The 17,531-nt window shown below is 40.4% G+C and overlaps 1 protein-coding gene across 2 annotated transcripts in view; it reads right to left on the reverse strand.

Moving 5' to 3' along the window:
* Positions 1-4,351: 4,351 nt before the first annotated feature.
* Positions 4,352-17,531, reverse strand: part of Tmem19 (transmembrane protein 19) — a 35,182-nt gene continuing 22,002 nt past the window's right edge. The window contains exon 8 of one of the 2 annotated variants that reach the window (XM_008834557.3): positions 4,352-4,800. The gene's annotated coding sequence lies outside the window, so the exon portion shown is untranslated. Of the gene's footprint in view, positions 4,801-11,748; positions 12,072-17,531 lie in introns of those variants that run through there. The other variant, XM_008834558.3, reaches the window with a different exon arrangement.

Raw genomic sequence — 17,531 nt, forward strand, 5'->3', positions numbered from 1 at the left:
AGAGAGAGAGAGAGAGAGAGAGAGAGAGAGAGAGAGAGACCTTGCTAAGCTCTGGCCTGGAACTCTTGATCTTCCTGCTCCAACCTCCAAAGTAGCTGAGTCTACAAATGTGTACCCCATGCCAAACCATAGCTGTCTGGTTTTGCTTTTTTGTCCTTTCAAATTGGTTTATTCCTTGAAACATGCCAGTTTTTGTTGAAAGGCAGATTCCAATTTTCAGGCAATAGGAACTGAGGTCAATAAGTCATTAGTGTTAAGATGTCCTAGTTTGTTTCTCCATTGCTGTGACAAAACACTCTGACCAATACCAACTTGGGGAGAAAAGGGTTTATTTACCTTACATATCCCAGGTCACAGTTTATCTGGGAGCTCCACCTCCCAAGTGCTGGGGCTAAAGGCGTGCCACCACCATGCCCGGCCTTGAGAGGGATTTAGTTTTACACTAGCGGACTGACCCATAGATCCTTCTGTAAAGGAGCCAGTCCCCCCTCCAGTTTTAGAGGGTTTTATATTCATGTGAGGAAGTACAAGTAAAAGACAAAACAGCATATAGGTGGCAATTAAGTAAAAGGTACATGTGATAATTAAGCAAGGTTACAAAGACTTCCTTCCAGGTCGACCACAGGGTGCAGGATGGAGGAAGACTCCAGTTTATCTCCCCAGTCTTATCTCTTGTCTAGGAGCTCTTCCTGCTCCAAAGTTCTTAATTACCATCACATTGCAAAAGCTTTCCACCTCCACAATACTCCGTGTGCACTGCACAACATGGGTGTACTTACAAACATGCAGGCAATACACGCACACATGAAATAAAATATTTTTTAAAAAAGACGTGATGTCTGTGCCTCTCTTGTTATCTTCCTTTGAACTCTTCCCTGAGTCTCTGCATATCTGGGCTCACACACTTCTTGGAATGCTGAGTCTAATTAGTGTCTGGTGGTATTAGCTAATACTGCTACTCCAGGCAGTGGACTGGAGTTAAGTCAGAACTTGGAAGCCACTAACAGTGGGGCTGGTGAGATGACTGACTGGCTGGGGAAGGGAGACTCATTTTTTTCAGGGTGTGGCCATTGTTAGATTCCATGCTCCAGTAGATGGCCCCACACTCAGGCACATACAGGTGGCACTACCTGGGCTTAGTGGGTTATAATAAAAAAAGAGAGATGGTTCAGTGGATAAAGGCACTTGCCACCTAGTCTGACAACCTGAGTTTGATCCCAGGGACCCAAAATGGTGGAGAGAACGAACTCTCCAAAATTGCCCTTGACTTCCACCGGTACATGGTAGCATACACACAAACACACACATGCACACAAACAAAGAAATGTGGGAAAAAAGTTGTAAAAAGCGGGGGAGGATTAAGTCCAAAACTAAGGAATCAGCAGAAAAAATAAAAACAAAGCAGAAGTCAATGAATTGAAGGTGGCATGGCGGTACACATCTATCATCTCAGAACTTGGAAGATGAAGGCAGGAGGATCAGGAATTTAAGATATCTAGTTCCAGGACAGCCTGGACTACATGAATAAGAGACCAGTTTTTCAGAAAACAAACAAGAAAATAGGACCTGAAGAGATCACTCAGTGGTTAAGAATACTTAGTGCTCTTGCAGAGGACTGAAGTTTGGTTTCCAGTGCCTATACGAGGCAGCTCACAACTACCTGTAATTCCAGGGGATCCAACACCCTTTTCTGACCTGCATGTGCACGCATGCGCACACACACACACACACACACACACACACACACACAAATAAAAATAAATATTCAAACAAGCGAAATAATACATACCATGTAGGGGCTGGAGAGTAGGCTCAGTGGTTAAGAGCACTGGCTTGCTCTTGAAGACCTGGGTTTGATTCCCAGCACCCACATAGTGGCTAACAACTGTTAGTTCCAGGGGATTCAATGCCCTCTTCTGACCTCCATGGGTGAAACTGCACGACACAGGTGCACCCACCTATGAGCAGGCAATACACTCATATACATAAGATTAAATTAAAAATAACGTAAAGAATATATACCATGTAATTCTGTGTACATGTTCTAGAACAGGCAAAGGTATAATATTGCCTCTGAAAAGAGGTGTTGATAGGGAATGACAAAAGCCAACTTCTAGGTCAAGAGAAATATTCTATATCTTGAGAGAAATGTCTATCATTTGTCAGTTGTACAGTTAAAATACTTGTGTATTTCAATGTAGAAACATTTGCCTTACAAAACTGAGCTACAGAAAAATTGAAGTGGGGATTGGAAATAAGTGGCAGTAGAAATAAGGATGGCAGAATGTCGGTTGGCAAACCTGGGTCATGAATACAGCAGGGCTTATTATGTTATAATTTGTATATGTTTGAAAAATCCCAAAATAAAAAGTAAAAACACCATCATCACCAAAACAACATCAACAAGAAAAAACAAAACCTAAAAGCAAACCTGTCTTTCTATAATGACTTCCCATTCCTTGATGTAAGTTTATCTCTCCTTTGGTTTAACAATGACAGTTTATAAGAACACACATCTTTGAAGTCTACAATTTGAATCATACAGAATCACTTAACCAGCCTGCTTATAACTGAGGAGACAAAAGACTGCTGGTGGTTGGTGGGTCAAAGAAGATCCCATTATGTCCTATCCTATTGTGTAAAATGTGATGAAGCCCAAACATCACTTAAAATAGAAGGACAGAAAGCATGGCACAAATTTACTAAGAGCCAAGATTGCCTAAAGACCAGTGACAAGGTCACATCCTGATAAGCTTTAAAACAAACAGTAGTACAATGTAGAGGTGAACCCACACATGGTTTTTACTGAGAAAAAGACAAAAGCAAGTGGTAGAGGGAAAGACAAGACCTAGATGACATGTAAGAGTATACATACTCTTGATAGCTCAGCTACAGAAGAAAGGAAGGAAGGGGCATTTGTTAAGGTTTAAAAACTGTTCCCTCCCCCTCATGGAACAAAATATGTCACAAATGGCCAAAGTATAGAGAATAACAATCTACAAAATGCTGGTCCTTGGACAGGACTCCTATATTAAGCTAGGGCTCAGGAACCATTGCAGAAGTGGGGGGGGGAGAGACTGTAAGAGCCAGGAAGGAGATGCATAACCATATGGAAATAGAGTCCTACAAACTCCTGGGTCTCTGCTCATATGAACCTATAGCAATGATGTCAGCATGCACAGGACCAATGCAAACTCAAACAGACAAAAACCCAGTATAGAACTGGGAAAATGGGCAGCAGGTCCCAATCTTGTCTGAAGAAATATTGGCAACTGATTACTGATGAGTGAGAAAGAGCTGGTCTTCAAAAAGCGAGAGTCTAGGTAAGCTGATTAGACCTCAGTGGAAGAATTTGCACTGAGGGACATCTGGGGACACTAGCTTGACACAATAGGCCTTAAGACAAATGATAGGATGTATGAATCCCAGTGCAGGGGCTATGGGAGGGTGCCAGTGGGGAAGGGGGTATAAAGATGTTTAAGATTAAGATATTCTGTATGAAATACACAAATAGTCAATAAAAAAAGAACATGTGGAATTTTATTCAGCCCTAATGAAAACCGAAACCATGGGATTTGCAGGAATACGGAGGGGACTATAAGTCATTATGTTAAGTGAAATAAAAAGGACAAAAGTGACGTTTTCTCCCATATGCATAATTTAGTTTTAAGTGTGTGTGTGTATATGTGTGTGATGAAACTAGAAATGGGAACACACTAGGGGAAGAACAGATGTGACCTCAACACATGTGACACAAAAGCAGAAGGGGATGGTATATGGGTGGAGATGGGGGCAACAGGAGGCAAGATGGTGAAGGCAGTTGAGGAAATGCATGAATAAGAACAAAGGATAGTGACATAAAAGTATGAAAACTATAATGAGACTCATTACTTTCTACACTAACTTAAAAAATTATTTAAGATGGGGGCTGGAGAGATGGCTCAGTGGTTAAGAATACTGGTTGTTCTTGCAGAAGACCAGGTTCAAATCCCAGCACCCACATGGCAGCTAACAACTGTCTGTAACTCCAGTCCCAGGGGATCCGACAGCTTCTTCTGCCCTTCACGAGCATTGCATGATGTGGGTGCACTTACCTACATGCAGGCAATACACACATACACATAAAATATGAACTTGCGGAAGTGGTGATGGCATGCACAAGACCTATGTAGACTCAATCAGACAAAAATCCAGAATAGACCCGAAGAAAGGGGCAACAGTTGCCAACTCTAGCCTAGGAAAACTGATTACTACTGAGGAAGAGCTGATCTTTAAGGGAGAGACTTTAGATAGGCTGAATAGACTCCAAGTGGATAAACTTGCACTGAGAGATATCTGGGTATAAAAGCTTGACTCGATAGGCCTTAACATATGTGGCAGGATGCATGAAATCTGATTGGGGGGTTGGAGAGGGTAGATGATGGGGGGGTCTAAATATGATTAAGATTTATTGTATGAAGTGCACAAACATTGAATAAAAATACATTAAAATTATTTTAAAACAAAACAAAACAAAAAAAACCTGTTCTCTGCTCTCAGTCGACTAGTGTGCCTTCCAATCTAGGCTGACCAGCTTTGCAAGGTCATGAAATAAACTGTCTTGGTTTCCACTAGTCTCCAGTGCTTTTATTATGAAATGAAGGTCCATATTTCTTACAAAGGCTGTGGCGACCTTGGAGTCAGGTGTCTTTTCTCCCCTGCAACCAGGTGGGGCAGGGAATCTGAAGAAAGGCCAAGCAACGGACCCCGACCCGCACCTTCAGAGATGATCTTCTTTCCTCATTTCTTCTGTCAGGGGCTCTAAGGGTTATTTGGGGGTGAAGGTGGGGATTGAAAGGAAAGACATTTGCAAATGAGATACAGAGATTATTTTGCCATATCCCCATCACTTCTGGCTCTATTTCTAAATGTAGACTTATATCTATTTTCTCAAAGATGTCATTGAACGTTCTGCTTAGTAAGAATGTGCAGAATATCACAGCAATATTAGAAAGTACATATTCTGAGACAAGTAATATTCCAGGTGGCCTAATACACGAGGCATGCACAGAATAACCAGACATGGCCAGTCACAGGAAGCCTCATGTCTGTTAGTATGTACTCAATATATATTACATTAAGGCAAAAATGATCCTAAAATTTAAAAATAAGATTAAAAAAATTATTTTGATTGTGCCTGCATATAAGTGCACCATGTCATGCAATGCCCACGGAGGCCAGAAGAGGGTGTCAGATCCCCTGGAACTGGATTTAAGGATGGATGTAAGCTACCATGTGGGTGCTGGGAACTGAATTGGAGTCCTTTACAAGAGCAGCCAGTGCTCTTAGCTGCTGCACCATCTCTCCAGCCTCAAGAATAAGACTTAAAAAATTGAGGGGGGGGTGCTTATTTTTATTTTGTGTATGAGTATTTTGTCCACATGTATCTAAAGTGCACCCATGTTGTGCAATGCACATGGAGGTTGGAAGAGGGGTGTTAGAGCTCCTGGAACTGGAGTTATGAATGGTTGTCAGCTACCATGTGGGTGCTGGAAACCAAACCTGGGTCCTCTACAAGAGCAGTCAGCACTCTTAACCACCCTCTCCCGCCCCCCAGGAATAAAATTTTTATTAGCATTGCTTGGTGTAAAAAAATTGTCTTTCAAGCCAGGTGTGGTTGCATACACCTGTAATCTCAGCATTTGGTAGTAAACACAGGAGGATCATTTGAAGGTTGAGGTCAGTCTGGGGCTATGAAGTGAGTTTGAGGCCAACCTGGGCTACATAACAAGATCCCCATCTTAAAAAAAATAAGAAAAAATTCTTGCTGGGCATGGTGGCACATGCCTTTAGTCCCAGCCCTTGGGAGGCAGAGGCAGGTGGATGTCTGTAAGTTCAAGGTCTACGTAGTAAGCTCTAGGCCAGGAAGACTCTGTCTCAAAAAGAAAAAAAAAAATTCTTTCCTGTCTTAAAAAATGAGCCATGCCAGGCATGGTGGCACATGCCTTTAATCCCAGCACTCAGGAGGCAGAGGCAGGTGGATCTCTGTGAGTTCAAGGCCAGCCTGGTCTACAAAGTGAGTTCCAGACCAGCTTGGGCTACAAGGAGACCCTGTCTCAAAAAGACTTAAAAAAAAAAAAAAAAAAAAAAAAAAGAGCCATATGAACACAGTAGTTCCAGGTCAACCAGGACTACATAGTGAGATCCTGTCTATAAAATAAATGAAAATTCATCTTTTTCACAGAACAACACTATATTAAAAGGAGAAGTATCTTGCAAATCCATAGTCATTAAACCCTGTCAAATAGTAACATGCTGACAGCTAATACTGGAGACAATAGATAGAGATACTATAGTAGCTACACATTTGACACTTCAAGAGGTAAGTGCTATGGATAGCCCCACTTTATGGATGAAGACCTTGGGTCACAGAGAAGCGAAGTAAACAGGGTCATAAAGCTAAAGAGTGATGGGCTTAGGGTTTGAAACCACAGTTTAGGATGAGAAAAATTTGTGTTAGCTCTTCTTTAGCATTTGATAGAATTCTCTGGTAAAACCATCTGGTCTTTGGCTTTTGGGAGGGGGATAGATTAGTGATTCAGTCTTCTTCAGATTTTCTTCACCTTCCTGATTCAATCCTGGTTTTTTGTATGGTCCTAGGAATGTTTCCATTTCTCTTATATTTATCCAATTTGATGGTGTGCAATCGACAATAATATCCTTTTATAATTCTCTTTATTTTCTTATCATGATTGTTTTTCATTATGATTTTAGTTTTCACTTTTTTCTTTGGCTACTTGTCAGTTTTTTTTATCTCAAAGATCAACTGTTGGTTTTACTTTTAACTTTTTGCTAGCTTAGGGTTTAATTTTAATTCTACCTAAATTTTAATTTAATGGGAGAGGTTAGGTTGGTGATATTGTATGCTGTGGTCTTATTTTAGTCAGGCATCCTCAGATTAAGTTCCTCCCTCTTCTTGTAGCCCCGTCATAGTTTGATTCACCTGTCAACTTGACACAAACCTAGAGTCACCTGGGAAGAGAGACCCTCAACTGAAGAATTTCCCAGAGAAGTCTCTGTGAGGCATTTTCTTAATTGGTAATTAATGTGGGAGGGCCCAGCCCACTGTGGGTAGTGCCATCCATAGGCAGGTGGTCCTGGGCTTCATAAGAAAGGTACCTAAGCAAGCCAGTAAATAGTGTTCCTCCATGGTTCCTGCCCTGAGTTACCACCTTGGCTTCCTTATGAGGGACTGTCACCTGTAGGATGAAATAAACACTTGAAATAAATCTCCCTCAAGCTGCTTTTGGTCAGTGTTTTATCACAACAGAGAAGCAAACTAGGACATCCTGGCTGTCCTGGAACTCTCTGTGTAGATCAGGTTGGCCTTGAACAAACAGAGGTCTCCCTGTCTCTCTCTCTCTTCAGAGTGCTGATATTACACACATGGGCCACCAGGACTCCTGTATATTCTGTTTGTATTCATTTGACAGCTGTACATTTTTTGATTTTTTTTTTAAAGACAGGATCTCCCTGTAGCCACAGCTGGCCGAGAACTCACTATGTTGATCAGGCTGGCCTCCATCTTACAGAGATCTTCCTGCCTCTGCCTCCCAAGTGCTGGGATTAAAGGTGTGTGCTACCATGGCCACATAGCTATAAATTTTTCTTTAAAATTTTTTTTTAAAAATTTATTTTTATGGAATTTTTGTGTATTTCATACAGAACATCTCAATCAATCTTAATCATCATTATACCCCCATCCCCACTAGCACTAGACCCCCCACTGGAATTCATACATTCAAGTGCCACTTTTATCATTCCCATCTTCATTTGTCTCCAGGTATTGCCTAATATTTGTGACCTCTTTACTACATTAGTTATTTAAGAATGTGTTGCTGGGGCTAGAGAGATGGCTCAGCAGTTAAGAGCACTGGCTGTTCTTGCAGAAGACCCAGGTTTGAATCCCAGCATCCACATGGTGGCTAACAACTGTCCATTAACTCCAGTTCCAGGGGAACTGATGCCTTCTGTCCTCTGCAGGCCCTGCATGACACGGGTGAACTTATATACATGCAGACAACACACACTCACACACAATTTTTTTTAAATATAAAAGAATGTGTTGCTTAATTTCTACATATTTGTATATTTCCAGTTTTCTTTGTGGCATTGCAAGTGTTATCCCATTGTAATTGGTAAAGATATTTTGCATTATTTCAACATCATGCATTTGTCAAGACTTGTTACATGGCCTAATGTGCTTTATCACGGGGAATGCTCTACATGCCCTAGACAGAAGAAAGTACATTCTGCCCTTGTTGGAGTGGAGAATTCTGTACGTCTGTTAGGTCCAATTAGTCCATAGTGTTGTTCAACACCATTTCCTTTTTGACATTTCATTTAATTGTTCTCTTTGTTACTGAAAGTGGGACATTGAAATCCCATTATTGTGTTGTTGTTTCAACCTCCAATTCGGTCACAGTTCTCATCACGTACTTAGGAGCTGTTATATTTGCTGCATATGCACAATGTCCTTCTTTTGGTCCCATAATATATATATTTTTTTGTTTAAATTCCATTTTGATTGATATAGTCATTCCTCTCTTTGGTTACTATATGGATTGTCTTTTTCCATCTTTTCACTTTCAGCTTATGTGTAGCTTTAGATAAAAAGCATGTGTCTTACGGAAAATATGACTGGATCTTTAAAAAAAAATCCATTAAGCAAGGGCTAGCGGGATGGCTCAGTGGTTAAGAGCACTGACTACTCTTGAAGAGGACCAAGGTTTGATTCCCAGCACCCACATGGTGGTTAACACTTATCTGTAGCTCTAGTTCCAGGGCATCTGACACCTTTTGACCTCCACGGGCATTGCACAACACGGGTGCACTTATATACATCCAGGCAATACACTCATACACATAAAAATATATTTTTAAAAAATCCCTTAAGCCAACATTTCTTTTGATTGGGGATTTTAATACATACATTTAAAGTAAGCACTGATAGCAAAGCATTGACAAGCCTCTTCTGTCGTCTGTGGGCATTGCACGATATGGGTGCATTTACCTACATGCAGGCAATACACGCATACACATAAAATAAAAATAATAAAATATTTAAAAATATTTTATATTTATTCATCTATTATTGGGGGAGGTGTGCCTGTGGAGGTCAGAGGACAACTGTGGGAGTTTGCTCTCTCCTTCCACCATGTGGGCTGAAGGCTCAAACTCAGGGGCAAGCACTTTTACTCATGGAGCCATCTCACTGGCCCTGTTTCTGTCTTCTGATGGCATTTTTTGTCTCTTGTTTCCTCTTTACCTTTGTATTGGTTGCTTTTCTCATTGCTGTGACAAACATTCCGACAAAAGCAATGTAAGGGTTTATGATAGCTCAGTCTGAGGGCACAGTCCATCACGGTGGCTAAGTCATGGGGGTAGAAACTTGAGGCAGTTGGTCACACTGTATCCACATTCAGGAACAGAGAGATAAATGATCCTCAGTTCTTTCTCCTTTTTATTTAGTCTGGGACCCCAGTGCATGGAATGTCTCCACCACATTTATGTGGATTTTCCTACCTCTATCAACCTAATCCAGAAACTACCCCACAGATATATACCCAGAGCTTTTGTTTCCATGGCGATTCTAAATCCCATCAAGTTCACAACCAAGATTAGTCATTCTATCCTTTAATTTTTTTCAGTGACACATTTTGATCTCTTTTATAGTGGCAGTACCACATTAAAGAAAGAGTAACTTGGGGGCTGGAGAGATGGTTCAGCAGTTAAGAGCACTGACTTTTCTTGCATGTGGGTGCTGGGAATTGCTGCACTAAGATTGTCACTGTGGTCAAACTCTGCAGGCAAGCTGGTGAGGCCCCATCGTGAGGCTGTTTTGAATCTTGTCCAAGAGCACTGTCTTAAGGATGAGCCTATCTACTGGGAAGGTTAGATGTGCTTGGGGCAAAAAAGAAAGTGGCAAGAGTATTAAAATAGTGACAATGCACTACACCTCTATCATCTTTCCCCTTCCAAGGCAACTTTGCAACTCCTTCCCATCAACAGCTGGAGTATATTTCCCCACTCTATGAATCTGGTCCTGCAGCTTTTATTACTTATTACAGCAAAAGCGACACTGTGTTACTTCTGAGGTATTTGGGTGGTTTCCACTTTGCAATCACTATGGAGCGCTGGTATATTTCCTTTGCATATATGCCCTGGGCATGGAATTATTAAATCAAAGTGCATGTTCAACTTTACCAGATACTGCTAACCAGTTTATAAACTGTTAAAGTCCCCGCTAAAGAGTTTTAGCACCTCCTCTAACAGTTTAGTATTTTTTGATTTTTCACCTTAGCCTTTTTAAAAAATTATTTTTATGTGTATGAGTGTTTTACCTGCACGTATGTAAGAGCATGTGTTGTGCAATGCCTGTGGAGTTCAGAAGAGGGTGTCAAATCCCTTGGAACTGGAGTTACAGATGGTTATTAGCTGCTATGTGGGTGCTGGGAGATGAACCCAGGTCCTCTGTAAAAGCAGCTAGTGCTCTTAACAGCTAAGCCATCTTTCCATCTCCCACCTTAGCCTTTTTAAAGATAGGGTTTCAAATAGTTCAAGGAGCACTGTGTAGCTACAGATGACCTTGAATTCTTGACTTTCCTGTCTCAACCTCCAGAGTGATGGGATTACAGTGTGCATCAACCATGTCTGGTTTTAGGCAGTGGTGGGGACAGAGCCCAGGGTTTCACGCATGCTAGCAACATCCCCAGTCTTCCAGATGAGATATCTAATGTGTTTTAATTTGCATTTCCTAGATGATTAAAAGTGTCAAAACTTTTTCAGATGTTTATGGGGGTTAGAGAGATTGCTCAGTGGTTATACAGCACTGGCTGCTCCTGCACAGGACCCAGATTAAAATCCCAGCACCTATATGGCAGCTAATAACTATCTGTAACTCCAGTTCCAGGGGAATTCGACGCCCTCTTCTAACTTCCGAGGGCATAAATACGACACAGGTGCACTTACATACAGGCAAGCAATACACTCACGCATATAAAATAAAAATAATAAAAAAGGGGCTGGAGAGATGGCTCAGTGGTTAAGAGCACTGAGACTGCTCTTGCAGATTCCCAGCACCCACATGGTGGCTATGAACCGTCCTTAACTCCAGTTCCAGGGGAATCCGAAGTCCTCTTCTGATCTCAGCGGCATTGTGTGACATGGGTGCACTCAAATACATGCAGGCAATACACTCACACACATAAAATTAAAATAATATTTAAAAAAATAAAATATTTAAAACTTTTTTATATGTTTATTGATCAGGTGGATACATTCTTTCATAAAATGGCTTTTCTGTTCTTTTTTTGCCCACTTTTTGTGGGCTGATGATCTTTTTCAATGCAGTTTTTTCTGTTTAATATTTAGAATATGAATCCTATGTTGGATCACAGACTGCAGGTATCTTTGAATGGACTTTGTGAGTTGCTTTTTCTGATTCTTTAAAAAAAAAATTTTTTTTTTAAATCTTTTTGAGACAGGGTCTCCCTGTAGCCTCTTGCTGACCTGGAACTCATTATGTAGACCGGGCTGGCCTTGAACTCAACAGAGATCTGCATGCCTCTGCCTCCCAAGTGCTGGGATTAAAGGCATGCGCCACCATGATCATCTACTTTAATTCCTTTTTTTGGGGGGGGTCTTTTTGAGGCAGGGTCTCCCTGTAGCCCCAGCTGTTCTGGAACTCCCTGTGTAGACCAGGCTGGCCTTGAACTCAGAGATCTGCCTGCCTCTGCCTCCTGAGTGCTGGGATTAAAGGCGTGCGCCACCATGCCCAGCTCACTTTAATTCTTTAAATAGTCTTGGTGAACAGAAATTGCTAATCTTAATACCATCCAACTTTTTCTTAAATTTAGCAGTTTTATGTTTCATTTGAGAAATCTTCCTTCTGAGTTGGAGAGATGGTTCAGTGGTTATGAGCACTTGCCACTCTTCCAGAGTACTGGAGTTTGGTTTATACCTTCCACAAACGGCAGTTCAGAACTCCAGCACCAGGGGATCCAACACCCTCTTCTGGCTTCCATGGCCACCTGCACACACATGGCATACATTCACATAGACACACATACACATAAATAATTTAAAAATGAGATCTTCCTTCTATTCCAAGGTCACAAAGTTGTTCCCTATTGTTCTCAAAATTTTCTGTTGGTTTAACTTTTCACATTTAGATATGAATTTATTTTTTGTGTGGTATGAGGAATGCTTCAAGGTACCTATCTTTCTACATATGGATATCTACTCAGCATCATTTACTGAAAGGACAGCTGTCTCACTTTGTTGTGGTACACTGTGAGAATCAAATGACTACTTCCCTCCTTGCACTTCCTTCTGTACAAAAGCAACTGTATTATTCAGTTACAAAAACATGAACATTCATTGTACAAGATGTAAAATACACAGTTGTTACTCATCTCCAGATAAGTAACACTTAAGTGTATATATCTCCTAACCCCTCCCCCCATACACCTACAAACCAAGTATTTTAAACCAAATGTATCTTTTAAACTACACTGTAGATTATAATTTTAAATTTCTTTTCACTACTTTTTTCAACTTCACCTGAACTATTCCAAATAAAACAATTCTCTTGGTTCTTCCTATCTTTGAAAGATACGTAACTTGGGTGTGGTGGTGCATGCCTTTACTCCCAGTACTTGTGAAGTAGAAGCAGGCAGATCTCTGTCTCAATGGATTGGCCAAGTAAATTATAGCTTAGCTCTTTTTCTTTTCTGTTCTTTAAAGCAGGACCTAAAAATTGCAGCCCAAATTGGCCTTGAACTCATGGAAATTCTCCTGTTTCAGCCTCCAGAGTACTGGAATTACAGGCATGAGCCACCATATGTGCCTAGTTGTGGTCTTTAAAAACAAAATAGTGCTCCCTCAAATTCTCACTTTGTTCTACGTTTAGTTAATCTGAATGTTCACCACTCTTCCCTTTTTTGTTTAACTTTTTTGAGCTCAGTTTCCTTATTGGTACAAAAGCGAATCTAACTGCTTCATGGGGTTGTGAAAATTAAATGAGTTAATCCTTGGAAATTATTTAAAATAATCCTGGCACAGAATAAACTACTACTACTACTACTACTACTACTACTACTACTACTACTACTATCATTTCAAAATGCTTCTCTTCTGGAAGACTACATAGATTATGTAGTTTCGTATGTCCTCTTTTGAGCTTGATTTCTTAAAAATTAAAAAAATCCAGGGGGCTGGAACATCGGCTCAGTGGTTAGGAGTACTGGCTGCTCCTGCAGAAGACCTAGGTTCAGTTCCTAACACCCACATGGTGGCTCACAACCATCTGTAACTTCAGTTCCAAGGGGATCCAACACCTTCTGGCCTCATGGGAATTGCACGACATGGGTGCACTTACACACATGCAGGCAATACACTCATAAACATAAAAAAATACATATATATAAATTGTAAGTAAATTTTCATTACAAGAGAAAAGGCTATGCCACAGGGTGATGAGAGCAAATGTGAAACTATATTATATGATACTGATTATGTTAAAAAACATCCCCCTAACTCAAAGATAGGAAAATGCATATATTAAAATATTAACAGTGCCTCACCTCTGGTCTCTGAGCAGCAGGATTATGAAAAATTTTCCTATTCACTCCTCATTTTCTAAATGTTCTATAACCAAAATATTACTTACAATTTTTGCTTTTTAAAGACAGGGTCTAGTTCTATAGCCCAGGCTGGCCTTGAACTCAAGGCAGTTCTCCTGTCTTAGCTTCCTGAGTGCTGGGATTACAGGTGAGTCACCAACTTGGCTTTAAAATGTTACTTTAAGAATCTGCAAAAAAGGGGCTGGAGAGATGGCTCAGCAATTAAGAGCACTGGATGCTCTTGCAGAAGACGGGAGTTTGATTCCCAGCACCCACATTATGGCTAACAAACATCTTGAACTCCAGTTCCAGGGAAATCCAATGTTCTCTTCTGACTTCTGTGGACACAGCATGACATGGGTGCACTTATACACATGTAGGAATATACTCATACACATAAAAAAAATAAAATATTTGAAAAAATGAATCTGTAAAAAAGATAATTCTAAATTCTATTTCTAAACATGAAAGGGTAGAGGAAATAGCTGAAAGAGACACTGCTAGTCAGTAATTGAGAAACCCTATTTAGGAATGGTCAGTGTTCCAGAAGTTAAAGAAAAATTGAGGATTTTTCTTCTTTACTTTTTTGTACTGGGGATTGAAACTTCAGGCCTCATGCAGACTATGATATTAATACCTTAGTTCACTATAAAGACAATTTTTAGGTGGAATTTTATAGAATTAGAACTCAAGTTACTGTGTGTAACACTAGATGATTGTGACAGAAATGTAACAATTTATATTGAACAATTTCTAATAAATTTACTGTCTGATAATCTTAGATGCCATCATCAGTCTTTTTGTTTTGTTTTTGAGACAGGGTCTCCCTGTAGCTCCAGCTGACCTGGAATTCACTATGTAGACCTTGAACTCACACAGATCTGCATGCCTCTGCCTCTGGAATGCTGGGACTAAAGGAGTGTACCACCACGCCCAGCTCATTAGTCTTTTTTAATAAAATATTTTATTATTTTATTTGTATTAGTGTATTGCCTCCATGTAAGTGTACCCATGTTGTACAATACCTGAGGTGGTCAGAAGAGGGTGTCAGATCCTCTGGAACTGGAGTTACAGACAGTTGTTAACTGCCATGTGGGTGCTGGGAATTGAACCTAGGTCCTCCAGAAGAACAGCCGTGCTCTTAACTTCTGAGCCATCTCTCCAGCTCCCATTATCAGTCTTTAAAAAAAATTCTTTTATTTATTTATTGTGTGTATGCATATATATGGGCAAACGTAACAAGGCACATGTGTTTGGGAATCAGTTTTCTCCATTTGGGTTCCAACGGATGGTACTCAAGTGTTCAGAACTCAGGTCTTCAGTCTTCTGGAAAATGCCTTTACTGGTCAAGCTATCTTGCAGCCCACCTTCCCCTGCCCCTTTCTGAGGCAGGATCACATATAGCCCAGTTTGGCTTTGAACTGATCCTGATCTTGCCTTCATCTCCTAAGTGCTGGTATAGTACAGGCATATACCACCACATCCAACTGGTATCATCTTTTAAAACTGCACTTGATGAAACCAAGAGGACAAAATACAATTAAAAAAAATTTTTTTTGAGGCAGAGTCTATAAGGCCAGTCTAGCTTCAAACAACAATTTTCTAGCCTTAGCCTCAGGAGGGCTTATATGACAGGAGTGTACCATCACACCTAGAATTGTTGGTCTAGAATTGCTACTGTTGTTCTGTCCCTGTGAATACTTTCTGAAACCATTATTTAGAACCTTTCCAACATTGGCTAGTGTCTGCAATAAGAGATTGGTAGCTTAAAGAAACAGGTTAAGGAAGCTTGGGAGATGGCTAAGTAGTTAAGAGGACTGGCTGCTTGTGCAGAGGACCTGGGTTCGATTCCCAGCACCCACCTGGCAGCTAACAACCATCTGTAACTCCAATTCCAGGGGAATTTGATGCCCTCTTCTGACCTCCATAGTCATTACACAACATGGGTGCACTTATATACATGCAGGCAATACACTCACACACATAAAATAAAAATAACAAAATATTTTTTAAAATAGGTTAAGGGGCTGGAGGGATGGCTCAGTGTTTAAGACTACTGGCTGTTCTTGAAGAGGACCCAGGTTCAGTTATCAGCACCCACATGGTGGCTATCGATTATCCTTAACTCCACTTCCAGGGGATCTGACATCCTCTTCTGACCTTTGTGAGCACTGCATGACATGGTTGCACTTACAAACATGCAGGCAAGCAAAACACTCGAGAATATAAAATAAAAATAAATTAAATAAAAAAATAGGTTAAGAACTCTTAATAGAGAATTTTAATTCTACAGCTATTCAGTGTGTTGTACATGCTATAAAGTGGAGAAAGTATATGAAGACAGCTACTTCTGCCTGAGAGGAGCTGAGATGCCTCTTTCAGGAAATGCCACTGAGCTGATCATTGTAAGATCAACAAAAGAAGAGAGGAGGAAAGAACTCCAGGCACAGGGAGCAGTGTATATGCTGGAAAGTGAGCATTAACATGGGAAAAGAAATTATACTCACTTATGAGATGGCGTGTATCCTTTTAAGCTACACACCTGGACAAAGAACAGATAAACTTCCTTAAGTTCTGTGTTCTAGAACTGTATGGCAATGTATGAGAATGCTGACATGTAACAATGTGTGTGAATATAAAATTCCAAGTGCACACATGACACACACACACACACACATGAATATCTAAAAACAATTACATTTAAAAACCCCAAATTGGCTGGGCAAGGTGGCACATGCCTTTAATCCCAGCACTCAGGAGACAGAGGGAGGCGGATCTCTGTGAGTTCAAGGCCAGTCTGGTCTACATAGTGAGTTCCAGGCCAGCTGGGGCTACAGGAAGACCCTGTCTCAAAAAAGAATAAAAACAAAAACAAAGACAAACCCAAATTTCTTTCAGTAATTATCTTGTACAAGATAGGAGAGAGCCAGGGCTAAATGGGGGCAAAAGAATTTTTTAGTTATTTCACTAATGTTCTAGACATTTTAAAAGAATATACTTGGTGTATTATTTGGGTAATTGTTAATTTTAAAAAAGAGCAAATCAGGCTGGAGAAATGACTCAGTGGTTAAGAGCACTGGCTGCTCTTGCAGAAGACCTGGGTTTGAATCCCAGTACCCATATGGCAGCTAACAATTGTTCACAACTCCAGTTCCATGGGATCTGATGCCCTCTTCTGTCCTCTGAAGGCACTACACAACACTGGTGCACTTACACACATGCAGGCAATATACTCATACACATCAAAAAAAAAAAAAAAATCTTCCACCCAAGCACCAAAGGACATACTTTCTACTCAGCACCCCATGGAACCCTCTCCAAAATTGACCATATACTGAGGCACAAAACAAACCTCAACAAATACAAAAAGATTGAAATAATTCCACGCATTCTATCAGACCACAATGCAATAAAGCTTACAATCAACACCAGAAGAAACCCTAGTAACCACATGAACACATGGAGATTAAACAACACACTCCTGAATGATGAATGGGTCAAAAGAGAAATTAAGAAAGAAATAAAAGTATTCCTGGAATTAAATGAAAAGGACAACACAACATGACAGAACCTCTGGGACACGCTGAAAGCAATCTTAAGAAGGAAGTTTATAGCTCTAAGTGCCTACATCAAAAAATCGGAAAAAACACAAATAAATGACTTAACACGGCAACTCAACACACTTGAAACGCAACAGCAAACAAAACCCAAACCCAGCAGACAAAAAGAAATAACAAAAATAAGGGAAGAAATTAATGAAATTGAAACAAAACAATACAAAGAATCAACAATTCCAAGACCTGGTTCTTTGAAAAGATAAACAAGATTGACAGACCGCTAGCCCAATTAACCAAAAGAAAGAAAGAG

Source organism: Nannospalax galili, unplaced genomic scaffold, assembly GCF_000622305.1.
Source record: "Nannospalax galili isolate Female #2095 unplaced genomic scaffold, S.galili_v1.0 scaffold76, whole genome shotgun sequence".
In the NCBI taxonomy this organism is placed as follows: domain Eukaryota; kingdom Metazoa; phylum Chordata; class Mammalia; order Rodentia; family Spalacidae; genus Nannospalax; species Nannospalax galili.